The following is a 5081-nucleotide window of genomic DNA, read 5'->3' as shown; positions in this document are numbered from 1 at the left end:
AGTAGAAATCAAGAAGGAGCATCAATTGTTGATGGTTAGTGAAACCACTAGTTTCAAGAAGGGCAAGGGCAAGAAGGGATACTTCATGAAACGGCAAAACAGTTGCTGCTCTAGTGAAAACCCAAGGTTGAACCCATACCCGAGACTAAGTGCTTCTGTAATGAGAGGAACGGACACTAAAGCAGAATTACCCTAGATACTTGGTAGATAAGAAGGCTGGCAAGGTCGATAGAAGTATATTGGATATACATTATGTTAATGTGTACTTTACTAGTACTCCTAGTAGCACCAGGGTATTAGATACCGGTTCGGTTGCTAAGTGTTAGTAACTCGAAATAAAAGGCTACGGGATAAACGGAGACTAGCTAAAGGTGAGCTGACGATATGTGTTGGAAGTGTTTCTAAGGTTGACGAGATCAAACATCGCATGCTCCCTCTACCATCAAGATTAGTATTAAACCTGAATAATTGTCATTTGGTATTTGCGTTGAGCATAGACATGATTGGATTATGTCTATAGCAATACGGTTATTCATTTAAGAAGAATAATGGTTACTCTATTTATTTGAATAATACCTTCAATGGTCTTGCACCTAAAGGAATGGTTTATTGAATCTCGATCGTAGTGATACACATTTTCATGCCAAAAGATATAAGATAGTAATACCACTTACTTGTGGCACTGCCATGTAAGTCATATTGGTATAAAATGCATGAAGAAGCTCCATGTTGATGGATCTTTGGACTCACTTGTTTTTGAAAAGTTTGAGACATGTGAACCATGTCTATTGGTGTATACGCATGAAGAAACTCCATGCAGATGAATCGTTTGGACTCACTTGATTTTGAATCACTTGAGATATGCAAATCATACCACATGGGCAAGATGACTGAAAAGCCTCGTTTTCAGTAAGATGGAACAAGATAGCAACTTGTTGGAAGTAATACATTTTGATGTGTGCAGTCCAATGAGTGCTGAGGCATGCAGTGAATATCGTTATGTTCTTACTTCACAGATGATTCGAGTAGATGTTGAGTATATTTACTTGATGAAACACAAGTCTGAATTATTGAATGGTTCAAGTAATTTCAGAGTGAAGTTGAAGATCATTGTGACAAGAGGATAAAATGTCTATGATATGATCATAGAGATGAGTATCTGAGTTACGAGCTTTGGCACTCAATTAAGATATTGTGAAAATTGTTTCACAATTAATACCGCCTGAAACACCATAGTGTGACGGTGTGTCCGAACATCATAGTTGCACCTTTTTGGATATGGTGCGTAACATGATGTCTGTTATCGAATTACCACTATCGTTTATGGGATAGGCATTAAAGACAACCACACTCACTTTAATAGGGCACCACGTAATTCCGTTGAGACGACACCGTCACTACACCACGACACCACAAAGACAACATGCATCTGTTGGTAAAAGTGAGCATCGCCGACACTTTTTTTGTCCCAAAACCTTATTGACACATTATCTGTCGCCGAAGCACCACCAGAGCACCGACGTAATTTATGTCGGCAGTTACCATCTTTACTGATTATTTGTGTGTCGGCGATTCCTAGGAACAGAAAAAGTGTCGCGGTAGTTTCCTTCCACCCACACCCGAAAAGTAAGGCGCGGAAAGAGAGCCATGCGCGCGCGATGGAAAACACGCGAGTCGGACTAGACCAGCAAAAGAAAAGAAAAAACACACCCGTCCACTCCCCAATCCCCCTCCCTCTGTCTCTACCCGATTGCGCCGCCGCCCCCGACCTAAACCTAACTCAACTGCACCGTCGCCCCTGATCTGCGTGCCGCCGCCCTTCCTCTGGTCTCCTCGTGCCACATCATCTCCGACCCTGGCCTCCCTCCCCGCAGGGCAGCATCCGCCCAGGAGCAGCAGCTCCGTCCGCCACGCCGAGGAGCAGCAGCGCCGTCAACCGCCGCCGAGGATCCACTGCTGATTTGTCTCCACGTGCGACCTCTGTTTTGGCTGATTTCCTTCCCTCCGCCCCGCCTACAAAATTCAAGAGGTAAGCTTCTGGTATGTGAGTGGTTTCTCGTCGCCCCTTCCTTGCCCCACCTCCAGATCTGGTCGCTATAGGTAAGCTGTGTCAGTGGTTTTCTAGTATGTGCAGGTAACTAAACAGATCCAGCCATGAATCGGTTGGCCTCTTCCAGTAGGTAAATAAAACTATGGTTATTCTTGTGCGTGCATCATCCACAAATTTGTAGCATGTAACAATTTCCTGGTCGAGGCATTACAAAGGAGAGGGATGTGTGTCATTCTTCTGTTAGAATTGTAATTATGTTTCCCTTTGTGAGTGGCATATTTTATTTTTCATTTATTTTTTTCTTATTGCACGGATGCCAACTTTCAAAGCCTTGTAGCTAAATCTGATTATGTCTGGGTCTATGAAGTAACAAATGTGATATGTATGTCCTAATTATGTACACATGTAGTGATGCGTCTATCCAAGAGAAGCATTTGTCAGTAATGTACTAACAATTAGTCAATCTTCATATGTAGGTGGTGGAGGCAAGTCAAGAATTTACATCGGTTCTGTTACGGGAACAGAGGATAGTCCTCCTAAGCTGCTTAATGGTACAATTTGTAATGTCATTATAAACATTGGATGCATTAGACTGTCATAATACCTAGTTTCTATCAAAAATGATAATAAGTAAGGGCACAATATGGTGATAGTAAATCTGGGTTATGGAAGAACATTGAGTATTTGGTTTCTATATTTATATATGTATAGCAGCACCCTGATGATGCAAATAGTATCAAATCCCGAGCCCTAATCATGGCAGCTAGCAGAAAATGTATGGTTTAGTTTGCAAGCACATACATGTGAATATTATTCCAGCAAGAATGCTAGCTGCTAGCATATATCTATCCCAGGTACTTTGTGGATAGGCCAGCGGCAAGCCTTGTTTTTTCTTTTTAGATTTTCCCTTGATATATTCTCCTTGTTGAACTAACAGTTTTTGGCATCCTGGCATGCCACCATTTTGCTGGTTGGATCTTGGTTACCAATTAATATTCAGGACATGACTCTCTTTTAGTTGATTGATTTCCTTGCTGCGAATTAGATAGATACATGTTTTTTCGAATATATATTGCCAATTAATATGCCTGGTTTGTAGGTAGAGTTGGAATTCCTCTAGTCCAACTCCAGGCAGGAGGTCGGTTGGAACTGGATCAGTATCGAGAGTAGGAAGCAACCAAGTCGCCCTTTTGATCAACTACAACAGCAACAACAATCAATGGTGGTAATAAACAACAACTCCCCTCCCTCTGCATTTTCTGTATCATCGCATTAATTCTGGCCAGTTTATGGTCCGATGCAAGTGGCCTGACTATCTTCTTGTTGTTGTTTGGTAAGGAACTAGGAATTGTGTGTAAATGCAGTTATCTTATTTTGTTCTGGACTTGTGATCCCTCTTTGGCTAAGATGTTCTAGTCGCTGTCGCAACCGAAAATGGAGTCACATGGAAGCCACAGCAACATCAATTGTTCTTTCTTGCTTTTGTTTTCATTGTTTAAGCGTTGTTTGTCCTGTTTACATTGATATATCAAACTGAATGCATCTTTTCGTCGGGTTGCTCCTCTTGAGGTTTTTATTGCACGATATCGATGTTGCTTGCTTATAGATTAAAATTCAGGTTTATTTATTGAGTAAACAGTCTAATCTGGTACAGTAGAAATTGCTCTTTACTTTGACCCTTGCAGACCATGCCATCGATGCTTAATATTTGTTGGTTCTAGGGACTGGACTTGTAGTAGTAGTTTTCTTATTCAGCCATTGTTCATCAAATCTACCAGTTTGGTCCAGGATAAATAAATACTAAACCATGATCTAGTTGCTGCTTGGTTGAAACTAAACTAGATTAAATTAATGGAGGATTTTATAAATAAGTTGTTCTTTTGCTTAGAATCTTCATGTTATCTTCTTTCTTTATTTCTTTTGCCACTTGATTGGATGTCTGACCTTGGAATAATATGATATTTATTTTCCTGCTTGATTTGGTGCAGCAGGCACTCGACTCCATGGGCGAGGAGGACGACCGGGACCCCAAGCCCAAGCCAACGGCCCTGACCACGACTCCCCACACAAGGTTGTGGCTCTGCCCCTCTTGACCCTCAGTTTCTCGCTGCTCTACTCTACCATAGTTCAACTACAGTGTATTTCTTTATTGTGGTCTTCCATGTATGAGGCTAGTTCAATTACGCATGGTTTCAATTCATCATATGATATTTCGTAATGCTGCATGATGTGTGTATATATTGGAGTTCCTACGCACAAGCAGTGACACTATCTGTTAGTCACATAAGGACATCATGTTTTTTTCTTTAGTACAGCCATTCACGGGACTGCATATCAATTGATGACAAGTATAGACTGCACTCACTTAATTGTAGAAATAAATTAGGAGCCTCATTTGCTCTATTTTTTGCAGAAACAACTTGAAGAAGCAGCTGAACCGCCAACATAACTGGCAATGGAAATTCAATTTCGCCGACAAGCTAAACAAGTTTCTACTCTACTAGAGGCCGGAAAAATACAAAGGCAAATTGGAGAATCGATCAAGTTCTCTTTTCTCAAGGAATCAGAAATGTGGAAACACCGGGTGTTATTCTTGTCAACTTTTTTCCATGAGATGACACTGCTATGTTTCGTTTGATGCTTGGGTCAGGAAGACATAGGTTCAGAATGGGGAAAATGGTCCTCAGTTTGAACTAAATACTATTATTTTTCTTTTGGGCAATCTTTGTATTTTTCTTGTCAGGTTTCATGCTTCATAACTAAACACATACAGTGCAGTTTGTAGTGTTATTATAAATGGATGATGCATCAGGCTACTAGAGTATCTAATTTCTATCGGAAATAGACAAGAATTAAGGGCACGATAAGGTGATACTGCATCTGGGTTATAGCAGAACATAGAATGTTTGGTTTCTATGTTTATATGTGTGCAGCGCAACCCCCATTATCATGCAAATAGTATCAAGTTCAGAGACTTGATCATGGAAGCTAGCAGAAATGCGTGATTTAGTATGCAAGCTAAACTGAATGT

At 40.8% G+C, this 5081-nt stretch overlaps 1 long non-coding RNA gene across 2 annotated transcripts; it reads left to right on the top strand.

The window, feature by feature from the left end:
• Window positions 1-1673: 1673 nt before the first annotated feature.
• On the top strand, window positions 1674-4866 carry LOC123162410 (uncharacterized). Of its 2 annotated transcripts, none has more exons than XR_006481268.1 (5): window positions 1674-2029; window positions 2527-2601; window positions 3150-3275; window positions 4042-4121; window positions 4464-4866. It is a non-coding gene; the product is annotated as an uncharacterized lncRNA (long non-coding RNA). The 2 variants fall into 2 exon arrangements; XR_006481269.1 differs by having other exon boundaries at window positions 4039-4121.
• Window positions 4867-5081: the final 215 nt, after the last annotated feature.

The sequence above is a fragment of the Triticum aestivum genome, chromosome 7B (assembly GCF_018294505.1).
Source record: "Triticum aestivum cultivar Chinese Spring chromosome 7B, IWGSC CS RefSeq v2.1, whole genome shotgun sequence".
Taxonomy (NCBI): domain Eukaryota; kingdom Viridiplantae; phylum Streptophyta; class Magnoliopsida; order Poales; family Poaceae; genus Triticum; species Triticum aestivum.
This window is presented reverse-complemented; position numbering and strand designations above follow the sequence as displayed.